Source organism: Rhineura floridana, chromosome 1 (assembly GCF_030035675.1).
Source record: "Rhineura floridana isolate rRhiFlo1 chromosome 1, rRhiFlo1.hap2, whole genome shotgun sequence".
Taxonomy (NCBI): domain Eukaryota; kingdom Metazoa; phylum Chordata; class Lepidosauria; order Squamata; family Rhineuridae; genus Rhineura; species Rhineura floridana.
The window spans coordinates 109,294,382-109,310,991 of NC_084480.1; the positions used below are offsets into that span (position 1 = coordinate 109,294,382).

Genomic DNA, 16,610 nt, shown 5'->3' on the forward strand with positions numbered 1-16,610 from the left:
CTGAGAATATTTGACCCATTAATTGACTGGCATGGCAACCCTAGAATAGGTTGAGATTTGACAAACTTAAATACAAGGCCTGAGCTTTGAAATTAATACAAAACATTGTATGTATCAAAGATTGATGGCAATATTCTTCACACATATTTTTGAAAGCAATTAATGCATTTTTAAAGTTTTACATTTCCATAATTCATTCTCTCTCTATATATACATATTACAGAAACCATGTTAGCTTAGTTTGTCAGTGTACAACTGTCAAGCACTTCTTGAACATCATAGCTAAGACTGAATAACATTCTTGCATGTGCAAAGCTCTACATTTGCAGAGGCATCTTATTTTTTCCCACCCAAGGCAATTATTGGATTGGGTCAATAGTAAATGCCAGAAACAAGCGTCTTTCAGACAAAGAAAATGGGGAACCCCATGCGTAAACAAACTCTATATTACAGTTTATAATCCAACTGAACATAATGAATTTGGTTGCAATGTCAGAAGAACCAACTTCTGCTGCCATTTTTCAAGTTCCCTAGCACAGTTGCAACAGGTTCCATTGTATCTGAGAAGGGTGAGCCCACTGCAGAACTGGCCACACAAGGCAAATTAGGCTGTAAGTTTTTCTTCCAAAAATCCTCTATTGATTTGGACAAGGGGGTGATGCAAGGGCTATTCAGCTAAAGTGGGACATCCTGAGACTGTATGTACTCAATCCACCTCCAGCCCTAAAGTATTCTAGCCTCACTATACACTTACTGAATTAGTTAAGAGATCCTCAAGATGTAAAGAGCACTGTACACGGAGTACTATAACCAACTGAAAAAGTCAAGGAAAAGCCAAACCACCCCCTTTATTAGCTAGCTGAAGACAATTATCTTTCTTTTGCTTGTGCCTTACAAGCACCATTCGAGTTCCATACTTGGAAAACTCAAGCATCCATTAATCCAAGTTCCAGCTCAAGTTCCAGCTCAGGCTGCCCTGAGTCCTCCACAAGCTCCCGAGTTCCTGCATTACTCTTTTCTTGATACAGTGCAAATAGGTTAGGGATTTCTCCCTCATTTAACTTTTCTTCTCTCCAACTGCTCTTTTGACAGCAATCCCCCTACCTCTTTTGAAGCCAAAAGAGACACTTCAAAGATGTGCCACTCAACACATAATTCTTCTTCTCTCTCCCCCACCCCTTTCTGGGAAGCTTCATAGTTAAAATATTTAACTGCTACATGCTTATATTCTCCCCAACAAAACCCCATTTCTGAAAAGCACTAAATTGTCTCCATTGCTCCATAGGTACCTTAAAAGGGCACTCATCTACCCAGAGTGAACGATATTAATGTTACCTATTCATTGTAACCTATTAGATCTTGGTTAGAATGCCAGTAATTGGACCACATCTATCAGACCAACAGTAGACTGTCCTCCAGAAGAATAGACCCATGGTCAAATTGGGAAGTTGTTCTCACACATCAGTTAAGCTAAATTCCTCTAAGCATTCATGGTCCAGAAGAACTTAATTTCAAAACAAAAAGTAGCAGTTTCCAGACATGTTTAGAGACATGTATCCCGAGCAAGCATGGTAGCTGATGCTTATTTTAAAAAACTAAGTCATAAATTAGGTCCCTTCCACCAAAGTTCAATGTCTGAGCCTCAAACAAATTAGATAGTTTGCTCGATGGATACCAAATCAGTTTTCCCTTAAGCGTGAAGGCCAAAAGCCAAAATCTTTTAAAAATCTACAGTTTGGCTTGCAACTTTGCAAATTTAGCAAGCCTAAAATACCTGAAGTAGTGAGATGTAGCAATTCATTTTTGAACTTATTAAAATATTGCATCTCAATCTGGAGGACCTGATATAGGGGGGGAAATTTAAAAATTGAGCAAGTTAGAAAGACCTATAACTTTTTTGAAAATGTTTTTATTTTTCCTTTTGTTCAAGTTACAATGAATTAGCCACATTATGCCCACCCTCTGATTAAGCAGGTGTGAGGGAGTGTGAATTGTACTACCTTACACTTTGCTGCAAATCTGTTCCATAAATATTAGAATCTTTACCATAAGAAAAAAACTGAAAATATTTTAAACAATAATAGGAGAGAGAAGTGGATATTCCACCAATGTTGTGTAAGCAAGAATATTAAATGTAAGTATACCGTGAAGGCATTTGCAACATTTCAATTGCTCTACTCATGGAAATGTTACCTTAAGAATTTAATCAGTGCAAAAACATACACTAAAATCTCCCAAACTGCTTGAAGTGTAATTCTAGAGGTGCATGTTGATTAGTTAAACAGCAAAACCCTGCTGCAAAAGCCATATGCATTGGGCAGGATATACAGACAGTGTTGTGTTATAACCTGTGGTTACAACATTAAATTTACTTATAGAAAGGGCTGGGGGGAAAGTGGGTAGAGGTGACAATGGGGCTTGGTCAGAATCACATGTTCTTTCTTCAAGGATCATTCCTGTCATCAGTATCAGTGCAATGTTCCATCAACCAAAGTGGCACAGATAAAAGAAAATACTCCCAGTGGAGTCAATGGAGAGGACAACTTTGGAGGACTGGGTTTCAACCATTACTGCAGCCACCTCAGAACAGAGCTCATCTTCAAGATACACAAAAGTACATCACTCTGTCCCCGTATCTGTAAAACCACAGGCACACAGATGGAAGCTTTTGGTGACAAAGCACTATGAACAAACAAGGCTGCAAGTATACAAAAGTGGCAGATTGATTTTTCAAATTCCTTACAAGTAGTTTACTACAGGAGTCCAGACACAAACATCCATCAGAAACCTAAACTCCACTGCTACAACTGGAGCAATGATAAAGCATATCCTTAGATCAAAGCAGTCACACTCATCCAAAGAGTGCATCTCCTTTTCCACAATAAAAGAAAACTATGAACCAAAATAAGTGACTCTCCCTTACTCAGGAAATAGCGGGGGACTCCCACAGAAAGTGGGGGGAGGGAAAGTTACCACCAAACACCAAACTCAGGGAAGCTCCCACCATGTGCTGGTAAAGTCAGTGGGGAAAACACAAGCAACGTTGCTGGTGCACACCAGTGGTCCACTCCACTCCACCAATTGCTAGCGCTGGCCAAATACAGACTGTAGTTTTTCTTGCAGGATTACAGCCAGAGCACTTGGCAGCAGAACAAACAGTAACTGGAGACTAAAGCCCTATTCCAAAATTCTCCTGATCATATGAGGGCTCAGAGTGGGGATGGATGGAGGTCTGCATGCAAACCCCACCTCAATGTCCCCAAGCATACAGGCTCCTCTTCATACCGATAAGGCAGAGGTCCTGATTGCAGGGAGGCTTTAAATGCATTCAACTTATCGAAGAATTAAGCACACCAAGGTCTGAAGAGAAGACACCTCCCCCACAAAGTGCAGTGAAGGTCTACATTGAAACAGCTACTAAAATGAAGGAAAAAACCTTCCTTTTAGCAGCACCTTGCTGCCTGCAAGATGCTTTGAAGTCCCATAATGCAGCCAAACTGAGGTTTGACTGCGCAAGAGGGTTCCCTCCAGGGAGTTCTCTCACACACCTGAAACAAACTAGATATACGAGGACAGTGCTGTTGTGCAAGAGAGTTCCCTGCAGGGAACTCCTTGCACACCCTGACCAAGCAGGATTGACCTCCCCATGTTTCAGGTGATGCACAAGAGTGCAATCCTGCTATTACTATTATTTATTGAACGTATATCCCACCCTTGCTAGGGCGGCAAACACATAGATGCACCTCACCGGTGCTTTGTGCAAACCTTCAAATACTCCCCGCAAAGCCCCTTTCAGCCAAGCCCTGTCCTTAGCTGCCCCATACCTGATATTATGTGTGACATCAGGTGTAGGGTGAGTGGGCATGGCTTCATCAAAAAAGCCTTGTAGACCAAATGGAGACACCTAGCAGGCCAAATTTGGCTTGTGGGCTGGAGGTTCCCCACCTTGATTTAAATCAACACACTCATTTGTTAAATGTGCATCCTGACTTTCCACCAAATGGAAATCTCTTTTTTTTAAAAATGTGGCCATTTGACAGACTCCCCTACCTTATGTATTTGTTTCTTCCTGAAAAAATAATTGGGACATGCAGGCAATCAACCAAATTAACAGGGAGTGACATGGAGTCACTCATTATTATTATTATTATTATTATTATAGTTTATTTATACCCCACCTTATGGCCAAAAGCCCCTCAAATCGGCTTACAAGAAAAACACAAATATAGAAATACATCAATGAAACAGTACAATTTACAAAAATTAAATAACAAATAACATTATTAAAAAACAGCGATTACAACTTCCAGTGAAAATACAGGGTGGTGGTGCAGGCGCCTGGAACGGCAGAAACATCTCAGGCTGCCCCCAACAAAGCTGTAAGTTAGTTCTCTCTCTTTCCTTCTATGCTTGCAAGTCCGACATCTTCAGTTGAACTTCTGATCAGCTTGAGTCGGAGTCGTGGAGTCGGAAGCAATTTGGGGTGGAGTCGGAGTCGGTAGAAATGTACCGACTCCAACTCCGGCTTCAAAATAAATTTTGATTGACAAATTTTTTAAAATATAAATTCAAAATGTCAAAGAAGCTTCCCATGAAGTCAGCTGTAGTTGAGCATTTCACCATAACTCAAGATGGAAAACATTTTGTGTGTCAGTGTATGACACAGGACCCAGATGAAGACAAATGCTGTGATGCCAAGATCATATTCAGGCAGCGATAAAAATGCTCCTATGAGAGCTTCCATTTTTAAAAGACATTTACAGCCCTTTCCAGGTCTGTGGAGTTGGAAGCAATTTTGGGTGGAGTCGGAGTCGGACAGTAGAAAAATAGTGGAGTCGGAGTCAAAGGTTTGGTGTACCAACTCCACAGCCCTGAGTTGTATGGGGGCCCCACCGCTGCTCGGGCCCCATCAGCTCCAAGGAAGTGTCCTCCCTCTGTCAGTGGGCTCCCTTCGCTCCCCCGGGAGGGAGGGAGGGAGGGGAAGGGGTATACTAGCTGCATTCCTTGCAATAAGTGTCTTCCCCTCACATGAGCATCAATTCAAACATACTGCATTCAGTATTCTAGACACTGTGTGGAATCCTTGGCACTGCGGTAAGACATGAGCCCTTCTCCTGGAGGGCCTGTCACCTACAGATTCTGTGTGTTTGTCTCCTAACCACTGGCCAGAGGTGATTACTGTTGTGACAAAATAGCAATCCTTCACTGCCCACTCCTGATTTTTCCTTGTAAAAAGGGTTACTTACAGGGCGATGACTCTGTTGGGCTAGAGGTGCTCAGTGCTACTTTCCTGTCCACTAGGCTTTGAGAGGCAGGAGGGAATTATGGATTTCTGGCCACTAACTTGTACACTGTGTATGAAATGTGCAATGGGTTCCAATACATTGTCATGGTGTTCTTGCTTTCATCATATGTTGATCTGTTCCTTCCATATATGGGTAATGAGAGGCAACATAGGAAATTTAATTTTGATTGGTAGGTGGTGGCACCATTGCAAAGAAGTGGTGGTACTGTGAGTAAAAGCTCTCTTGTGATCATCTACTGCAATTATTGCATTTTTAAGTGCACATAGGATTATTGGAGCAAGAGCATCACAGAACATAAAATCAACCTGCTATGCTGTGAGTTTAAGCATGCTTAAAACAACTGAAATTAACAGGATATATTTCTAGACAAATATTTACGATCAAGGTAACTATTTTCTGTCGCCCCTATTTTCTTCAGTAAGTTTTGGGGAAAGAAATAAAGAATTAATTTGTTCTCTTTAGTTTCTCATAGTTATACAGCCCAACGCACTAAGTAGTAGTTAAAAAGAATCAGTTAGGCTAAATGTAACATTTAAACTAATACTAGAACTCTATATACATTATGGGTTAATCACATTCAACTCAGTGGGACTTTATACAGGATTGGGCTGCAATTCTCCTTTGAAACTATTAAAACAAACCACTGAACACGGGGGGAGGGAGAGACAGAGAGAACTGGATACAGACCACAGACCAATAGTTTGCTGAAATATGTAAACCATAGCATAACTGTTTAAAAAATATTATTTTGTATGACAGAGTTATGTTTATCACACTAATGTAAGCTAGTCTTCTGTGGGCAAACTGTGCATATCAATAGCAGCACAAAAATAAGTTAAAGTACAGCAGCTGCCTATTTCTGGTCACAGAACCAACACAGTTTACTCATTCAATTCAGTATTTAGCTATCTTCCCTTACCCGAGTCTAAGGGATCCAGGGTAGGTTACATGAAGATTCCTTTTAAAATGAAACTTTTGATTATCAAAAAAAAAAAAAAAAAAGTCTGCAGACTCATAAAGGTGTGAAGCTGCCCATAGACTGTAAGACAGGAGTGTATAGTGTAAGTACACAGTTGTATATAAGCTATAATAGGATGCACATATTAAGTGTTGAAAGAATAACAGTGACAAATTAGCCAAATTTAAATATTTACCTGGGAATCAAAACACACACACACACAAAAGAATAGCCACCTGTTCAAAAGACATTATGTGGAAATTGGATCGTTAAATTTGTTTTATGGTTTGACTTTAACTAATAATCAGAGAAATATCTGTTCAGAACAACTTTCATTAATTTTATATCAATATGAATTTTAATAGAAGTTGCAACTTATTTGCTTTTTAAGCAAATTACTGGGATCACTTCCACCTACATAGATTGAAATGCAGCTAAATTACATTTCACACACACATTCCTTTTTATTAAAAACAACCACCTCCTAATAGGATTAGTTTAAAAAAGGATAAGCATGTGCTTTGAGAAGCATCAGATTAATAAGATATCCAACCAAGTAAGATGTTCAAGGTCCAAAGAAAAGTAAAATATAAACTTATGTTTTGCTAATGACAAATGCAGAAGATGCCACATGCTTTAGACAGTCTTTTGTTAGCCACTGGAAGTCCCAGCACAATACATGAGAAATAAAAGTAACACCTGTTTAAAGCAGCCATCTGTCTCTCACCAGCTGAAGAAACCAGAGTCTTTACACCTAATCTTAGAACTTCAAAATGCAGAGCAACACTGCACCTGGGAACACTTGTACAAATGCTGTTCAACCACTGTTGCTTAAATCCCATAAATAATGCCATCTAACAATTATTGTACATGTTGGGAAAATATGTACTTTTGAATGCAAACATGCAGCTTTCTCCCTTTATTTTTAGACAAGATGAATTGCCTCATTCATAATTAAAGCATGCACTTTTTGGTACTTAAAGTAAGCCTTTATTCCTTAGGAATAAATCCCAACTAAAAAAACAGCATGGCACTCCTTAACAGTAGGTTTGAAAGTTTGCTTTAGTCCCCTGAATATTTCTGATTCAATTACAACCTGTCAAATTAAATGCAGAACAATTTCCCCAAAAATTAACATTTAAAAGAAACATCTTAAATATTTTTAAAGCGTTTTCTTTTTGTTTGTTTCATGCCAAAGCATGGTGTTGTTAAAACTACTTTCTGATCATAAGTTCACAGTTAAAATATAGCACTAACATATTTTTATTAATTGTAAGTGGAGACTTACAACTTTAAAAATTTTCTACAAACCTGCCAATTAGCAATGCCAGAGAAGGAGAGACATGCTTTTAAAAAGATGTTTTGTTTTACTATGTTTTAAAGTCTTTTGTTTTTAAGGTGCTTTAATGTTTTTGTTTGCCGCCCCGGGCCCCTTCTGGGAGAAAGGGTGGGATATAGATTAAATAAATAAATAAATAAAATGCTTTCAAGGCTGATATTTTTTCCATTTTGAAAAGTCTGGACTGGAAACTAAGCCCTATGAGGAGAGACTGAAAGAACTGGGCATGTTTAACCTTGAGAATATACGACTGAGGGGGGATAGGATAGCACTGTTCCAAGTGTTTGAAAGGTTGTCACGCAAAGGAGGACCAGAATCTCTTCTCAACCGTCCCAGAGTGCAGGACATGGAAAATGGGCTCAACTTACAGGAAGCCAGATTTCAACTGAGCATCAGGAAAAACTTCCTAACTGTTAGAGCAGTATGACAATGGAACTAATGACCTAGGGAGGTGGTGGACTCTCCAACACTGGAGGCCTTCAAGAGGCAGCTGCACTGCCACCTGTCATGTATGCTTTAATTTGGATTCCTGCATTGAGCAGGGGATTGGACCCAATGGCCCTATAGGCCCCTTCCAACTCTACAATTCTATGATCACATTCACTATGGGTCTTAGATAATATTTATTTCTCCATCCCTATCCATGCACCCACGCTCTACTTGGGACTTTTAGCCCAAATCCTCTGTCTCTACTCAGAAGATAACTGTGCATATAGGACTGCAACCTAAATCATCAACATGTAAAATAATGGATAAAGACCAAGCTGAAATCTTTACTTTACCATCAAGATCTCTTGTCTAGGCCCAATCACTACAGACCCAACCTCCTACAGGCACTTCACACAATCCACACACACAAAGACAAAACACTTCACAATCACAATCTTTGCTCACATACACTCCAACTCACTCCCCCTCTTTCCATGACTTCCTAGTTTTATTAGCTTCATACCTCCTTAGTACAGTGGCAGTCACTGTTCTTTTGAGAAGAGATTCTACTCAAGAATAGTCAATCTGGCCCTGAGCATACGTAGCAATATACTTTCCATTTTCTTAAATTATTGACTTAAAACTTGAATTTAAGTTTCAATTAAAACATACTGTTATTAACACAGGGTTGTATCCAGCTGTGTCCTTGCACAAGCAAAACAGACTTCTGCCAGCACAACAGAACTTCCCCTCCCTCTCCTCCCCCCACATACCTCCTAAATATGGTCCAGGAGGCCCCTTGCACAATATTGAATACAACCCTCAGACAAATAAGGTCAGCATCCCTGCAAGTTCCTTGAAATTTTCAAGAGTATTTATAGTTCACCACATAGACTATCTATGCCAAATTTCATATGGCTAGGACAAATCATCTTGGTTTTATAACAACTAGATTAAGTTTTTACAGTAGTAGAGTACTGTTTGACCCCACTCCATTTACCTATACAAGTACTCTCATGCCTGTATAGTATAATATTCTACTTTATTCTAGGTTTTTGAATACCATCTTGTATTTTAGGAAACATTAACAATTCTGGTAATTCAATTACACTTTTAATACTTCTTGAAAATGTGTAACTTAACGTTCATATGACTTTTTTCTCATGCTTAAGGTGATGATTTTAGCCATCTTTAGTAGAAATCCATATGCCCTGTCAATTATTTTACTAGCTTTGCAAGTCCACAAAAAATACTAGCCCACAAATACATTTACTATACTCATACATACTCATGCAGAATATTTTAAACACACTGAGAGCTGGGGGAGGTAGTTAGGAAAAGGCCTTTGTAAACTGTCCTGAGAATACCAATTGACCGCTGAAGAAAATACTTTTTATTATTAACAATTATTTGTTTCATTTGTCACCCAAAACATCTCCAGGCAACTTACAAACCTACATATACATTTTTTAAAACTACCATCAAGTTGAATAATAAGAGAATAATACCCCCATACTTGGGTGGGTGGATGGGTAGGGCTGTGTGTCAGAAGCAGCAATAGGCATGATAATCATATTCCCTCAAAAGCCTGGAAGGAGAGGAAATTAAAAAAATAAACAAAAAACAAACAATTCTCTAATTTATAAAAGCTTCCCTACATACAAGCAATTCCTTAGGTGGCAAAGCAAGTAACTCTTTTCTATCCTGAGTTTGATGCATGTTCAGTCCAACGTAAGTTCACCAAACTTTCAAAGTTTTGTATGCACAACTTGCTCTCCACCTGAATACATGCCAGTTATTCACTAGACAACATGACTCCACAAAATAGCAATGGCCTAGAATTAAATTGACATGTGTATCCAAATATATAGTAGATAACAGAAAAAGCTTACACTATTATCCTAATAGTTATGAAGTAAAAGAGAATTTAAGCACAGCAAAATCTAATAGCATACTTTTAACTGGGACTAATGACTTACCCTGCAGAATAGCAGATGTTATGCTAGCCAGTCCTGACAAGAACAGTTGGCCCAGGAAGCCACTGGCTAAGGGCGGTTTATAAATGAAATTAATTAAATAAATAAATAAACTGTGGTGCTTGAGTATAGGTCTGCAAGCCAATTTAATATTACTCTGCGTGGTGTTGGAGCAATTAAGCATTACTCTGTGCTATGCTCTAAGTTGCTGATATTGCAAATCTTTAGGATGAGGTTCTTAAAACACTTATCTTGTTTTTTTATTTATATCTCGTGAAAAAATCCATTTAAAATCTTGTGAGCACAAGGAAAGCACCTAAAATTCAAAGTGCCTAAAACTAAAAGTTTTAGAGAGTGCCTTAAATCCGAAGTTTTAATGAGGTTATAGCACCAGATGAATTTAAATGCATCCTTTATCACACTTTTCAGCTATGTACTCTAAGTTGCACATATTTTTAAAAATACCAACTGTTCTTGTCAGGACTGGCTAGCATAACATCTGCTATTCTGCAGGGTAAGTCATTAGAAACATACAAAAGCATAGAAAATATACAGGGACAATTTAAAAGATTAAGTAGAACACAAAGTGTTAAATAAATTGCAAAAAATATAGGGGATTATAGTAGAATCTCCACAATCGGACACTAAAATTGACCCCAATTTTCATATAATTTCTCATCAAGAAAACCTAAACTGCCTACAAATAGTATTTTACTTCCCAAATGAGCAGCTCCCAAAAAGTGACGTATCTTATGTGAGGTCTGTAACCAATCTGTGGTCCGATGTATCTTTAAACACCATGGCAGTGATGCAGGGCTCCACAAAGTAATTTTCCATTCTCCTCTATAAAAAGGAAATACTACACACCTGTAGTAGGCTATTGGACACACAGCATTTCTCACCCCTAGAAAAGAATTCACATTCCTACACCTGCAGGGCTCAGTGCATACATCAGAGCTACAGGATCTCAGCTGGCACTTTTAAATACTGCAGTTCCCCAGTCACCTTGACGTTTTTCTTTATTGCCAGCATCAGCACATCAGAAGAATATCTCTAGCTTGCTGACATTCTGGATGCATGGAATGATCTCACAAGTAGCACATTATAAAATAAAACTTTAACCAAATAAAAAACTACAGCAAGGAAAACTTAAGTTAGGCATTGCAGAAAAAAAACTTTAAGAACTATTCAACAATGGAGTAAGATACTTGGGGAGCATGAAGGATCCTCTTGGTGATTTCTAAGATAGACAGATATATTCTGGAAATGCTCTAAGTAGTTTACCCTACTACTTTTATTTAGGATAATCTAATTGTTATGACTATTATTGTTGGTCTTTTCACAAAAGTGACTCAAAACAACTTGAACAATGGTAGCTTAATTCTGAAAAGTAATGCCTGATTTGACCCTTAAAGAATTTAGAAGAGGCTATCCCTCTCCTAATCCAGGCCCCTCTTCTTTTACCCCATTATAGGTGTCCCATTGGTGACTTCCCACCACACACACCTGTATTTTGGTTCTTCTTCCTGTCCACAGGGCAGGGCAACCATTTGGAGGCACCTAGATCAATTAGGCTTCCTGCAGTAGATGCAAGTGAAAACAGTATAGGAAATGAGGAGGAATGTCTTCTATTTCCATTGGCCTTCCAGATGTTACAGGACTCCAGTTGCCATCATCCCTAGTCACTGGTCATGCTGGCTTGGCTGTGACTGATAGGAATGGGAGTCCAACAACATCTGGAAGGCCACAGGTTCACCACCCCTACAGCAGTAAAGATGTCCTATTGGGTGAATACTAAGACCCAAATTGCATCTGTATTGGAGTATTTCATAGAGATTAAAAGGCCTAGAGAGGGGGGGGAAAATAAAAATATGGGCAGTGGGAGAGGAATGTCGTCGTTGATTTACATTTTTTCCAAAAAACCCAAAAAAAGGCTTCAGAGAAAAATGGGGGGGAAACCTTTTTCCAATTTTTTTCATTTTTTTATTCCAGGCCTTACATTGTTTGTCCTTCACTGCTGTTTTCAGTACCGTGGAAGGGGCTACATCACTTTCAGCTGGCTCCAGCACCAGTGGAAAGGGAAAATTAGGCTAACAAGGTCTGAGAAGATAAATTACTTTGGCCTGCGCCAAAGAGAAGCTGCCTTTTGCTGCGGCACTATTTATTTATATTTATATCCTGCCCTTCCTCCCAAAGGAGTCCAACATCTCACAACAGGTCAATGTATAAACACTGCAGTAACTAAAAACATAGATCTTTGCTATAATAAGCGGGTCAACATTGCCACTTCTCTTGGAAAAAGGAATTTTCTTCATACCTTCAAATAGCATGTGCATCAGATAAGGAAAGAAGAGAAGACCGTTTAAGGTAGTACTGAATTTGGTTGGAAGCAGCAGCTCTCCTTGGTTAGGAAATTGAACAGGTGCAAGAATGGAATTTAATAAATATTCAGATCTTTTTCTTTTGAACTACCAGCTCATAAAATGCCCTGAACTCTTGGGATAGGACAGACTAAATACTGCACCCAGTGTCCCAGAAAGCACAGAAAGAACAAAAACTCATTTGTTTTGAAAATAAGGATAAATAAATTAGAGCTGTTGAATATTTTTAATTTGATGCACCCTCAGTGGTTTGCAGGTCAGTGGGGGAGGAGTAAAAAAGGAATGCTTCCTTTAAAAAAAATCTGATGTGGAAAGGGAAAAGGAATTTCTGTCTCTCATCATGGCAGAATGAGTTAACACTAACTTACTCTGCCTCCTAGAGAACAACTCAGTACGTTACTATTAAAGCACCAATTCTAGTATGTTATACCTAGCAATGACTAGCTCCTGTGGTATCAGAATTGGTTACTGACAAGAACTAAAGTATCAAGCCTCTACAAGAATAGGAAGAGCGACTGAATCTGTCATCATAAGAGGCAAATATTCAATTCCCTGCCACTCACCCCCAATCTGATTAGCTCATGTATTATTGTGGGTGGGGCAAGGATTTCACTACATGAATTATCAGAACATAGAGAATCTTCCTAAACTTGCCAGACTAGCCAAATATCACACCCTATTGCTTTCTACCCATGGAACACTGATCTCAATGATCAAGGACTGCACTGTTATATTATATGGACTAGAGAAACAATAATCAGATCCCTTTTCTACTTTTATAAATCTAAAGTAAGACAACAGGTGGTGCAACCAATAGGAGGAATAAAGAAATGTTATCCTACTAAGAATAAAAACAGGTAAACTATAATCTGAAGTGGATTTATCCTCTGCTCAATACAAAGTCACTGTATTCAATATTCACATGTTAATACATAATGGGGAATCATGAATTGTTTCTCTTTTACTTGTTCATGGAATAATCTTCATCAAATTATCATGTACCTTTAGCATAATGGGTATAAAATAAGTTTATAGAGTAAAACTATGTAACATACAAATCTTAATTCAGAAAATAGTCCTAGGTTTACTAAAGCACTAATTATCTAACCTGCTCTGCACTTGACAATCCAAGGAATAATAGACACTGACTGCCACATTCTTCAGGGGTTGCTCTGTCAGATAAATCAATATCTTTCTGTTGGCACTGTTATAAACAACAACCTATTCAATACAGATTTCACAAATGTGAGGAATAACAATATTCATAATTAAATTAGTCCCCTTTATACAAAATCAACAAAATTAACAAGAATCCAGTTAGGAAACATTAGCACCTTCCCTAAAACCATATTAATTAAATGGAGTGACTTTTCATATCATTTGTATTCATGCAGATAAATCCTATTCATGTTTGCTCAGAAGTAAGTCCTATTTAACAATGTTAAATGGAGCATACAACCCCGTTAGTGTGCAGAGGACTGCAGTCTAAATAATTCGTTAACTTCAGTGACCAATATTACTCATTGAAAGATGATCTGGGGCTATATTAAGAGGTGTTGGGGGTCAGGGGTAAAGTAACTGAACATCAACATTTTGCCCCACTTGAGGAAGCATTAGAAATATTATCTTTTGTCCAGAAAGAAAAAGTGATTACCATATACTCCTAGTAAAAACCTGCAGATCTTAACTAAAAAGATTATTAAATATACAAATATTTCAAGTTTAGAAGATTCATAATTCTTGATGGTCAACTTGACTTCAGTTTCAGAACCCCAGGACAAATAAAAAGCCACAAGAAAAAACAACAAGATGCTACTAAAACCTACATTAAGAAAAAAGATTTCTAGCTACATTTTTCTGGTATCTTTCTCCTCTCTTTTCTAAAATTCCTTGTTTAATCAAGTAAAGTTTCATAAACAAAAATAAATTAAATTTCTTTATGAGAATGGTGTCTTGGGATTACAGGGCAGTCAACAGAAGATAAAATGCAGCTTCTATACCAGCCACAAACACAGTCAAGGTAGGTACACTACAAATCCAAGTGCATGCAATAAATTTGGATTAAATCACAAACGTACAAAAATTGAATTTATAGAAGATTTCTCCAATAGGATTGCTAATAAATATTTTTGTGTAGTGAGGTGTTTAATGAACAGGAGGAGGATTTACAGCCCAAAGATTGTTTGCCTACGAATGATCAAGTTAATGAAAATAAGTAGGAAACAACCTGCTCATCACAAAACACAGAAAAGGTTAAAGAGCCAACAAGCAGAGGATGGTCAGAAGCAAAAAGTTCACAAACGCCAACTAGACTCTCCACAGCCACACAATTCCAGCTGGAGACCAAGGCCCACACACAAGTTCCAAGAGTGAGAAAACAACCCCTGGATCATATATGGCAGGTTTTGGTTTGTTGAATTCTAAGTAAAAATCAGGGAAATAGAGAGGAGTATGGACTGCCACCTTATCTCTCCTTCTTCCAGTAACTCCCTACAAGCAAGAATAGGAAGTAGATTAAAACAAACAAAAAACAAAACCACCCCAGACACAATTACCTTCTGTGAACCACAAATGTGCTTCGCTCTCCACCAATCCACTTCTTCCATTCTCAATGCCCTCAGGACAAATTAATACCCCCTTCCCCATCCAAACTCTACCAGATCTGTATAGCCACCATCAAGAGTACAAGAGAGGGGCAGAAGAGGAGGGGGTACATAACGATAATACAAAATAGGCCGGGGATGGAATGATTCTCTCTCACACACACATTACAGCCTTTCCCACGTTCCACATCCAGTGGTTAAGCTCAATGGAGCAGCTACAGGCCGGCTACTCCATGAAAAAAGAAACAGAGGGGGGAAGGGGGAACGCACACAACAATCATATTCACCTGGGCTGTGGAGGGCTGTAGTGGTGTTGCTCTTGCTGGTGGAGGTGGTGGTGGTTGTTGTGGGTGATGATGAGGAAAGGGGTGAGGATGGGGGTGAGGAGGAGCAGCAGCAGCAGGAGGAGGTGGTGGAGGAGGAAAGGAGCCGTTGTTGTTGATGGGTAACAGTCGCCAGGACTACGGTGACTATGGCGCTTGATTCACAAGGCAACGGTTGCTATAACTCACAAAAGGGAGAGAGCGAACGAGCGAGCAAGAGGAGGAGGCGAGGAGGAGGCGGCCCAGCTTCACAGGCCCGGAAGAGGCGGAGCTTTCAGCATGACTGACAGGTGCTCTCCCCCGGCTCGGAAAAGGAGAATTCAGGGTTCTCATCGCACCCTACACCCCGGGGGCGGGGGAGATAGACCTGACTGTTCTGTAGTATAACTGCGCGCGCGCGCAAATGGGGTGGCGCGTCTGTTCCTGGGTAACCGTTGGGTTCTATGACGGTTGACAGCGGCGGTTATTCTCACTAGCGCGCGCGGTAACCAAACACCCCCGCTGAGGGGGGCAATAAGGGGGCGGGACTATAATTTCTTGCTCCTGCGTGGGAGAAACCTGGCAGCGGCTCCGTAGTCATTTCCGGCTGGGGGGGGTGAAGAAACTAAGAGAGTGGCATGTCCCGGATGTGAAGAGCAGCTGAAGAGGAAGGTGTATCTTGTGCCTCATGCGGGTGCCGGTCTTTCCTTCCACGGGGCTTTCTCCCCCATTTGTAGCTGTTCTGGAGGTGTCTAGGATAAGCGGGTTCCTGCCTCAGGTGTCCGATTCGTCCCGCTCTTCACTCCACCCTCCGACCGCGGTGGTGTATTAAAATGGCTCTGATTTAGGCTGCTGCGGCCGCCGCCATCTTACATGGGGAAAATGCCGCAGGCAGGAAGCTAGCTATCCTTGGATGCACAGTCGCCTCTCCAACCTGGCTCCTGTCCCGTCTCGTTTTCGTGAAGGGCGGGATAGAGACAGAGCCGGTTCCAGGTTATGGGGGAAAGGCGATGGTTCCCGCTGTTTCTCCCTGGGCAGCGCAAAATAGGCCTAGGGTCTTCGTTGCTGTGCCACCCCGAAGGTGAGGACAGAGGCAGAAGGAGCGAGTAGTCGTTCTCTTGGACCTCCTGTCCTCTGAGGGAGAGAAACGCATGATCCAAAGTAGGAGCCCCCCCTACTGAGTGCAGCTGTCCCACAGGACCGCCGGGTGTAAGCTGGTATTTTCGTTATGACATTTTAAAAGTCACCGTTCGGTAAACCATGGTAGAAAATGTGGAATACCTATCACCACTTGGACTCTCAGTCACATGTGCAGA

The 16,610-nt window shown here is 40.0% G+C and overlaps 1 protein-coding gene across 3 annotated transcripts in view; it reads right to left on the reverse strand.

Annotated features, from left to right (window-relative positions):
• The window catches only part of RFX3 (regulatory factor X3), a 220,961-nt gene extending 205,472 nt beyond the window's left edge, over positions 1–15,489 (reverse strand). The window contains exon 1 of one of the 3 annotated variants that reach the window (XM_061629144.1): positions 15,280–15,489. The gene's annotated coding sequence lies outside the window, so the exon portion shown is untranslated. Of the gene's footprint in view, positions 1–9,540; positions 9,562–14,944; positions 14,967–15,279 lie in introns of those variants that run through there. The other 2 variants (XM_061629118.1, XM_061629109.1) reach the window with 2 other exon arrangements.
• Positions 15,490–16,610: the final 1,121 nt, after the last annotated feature.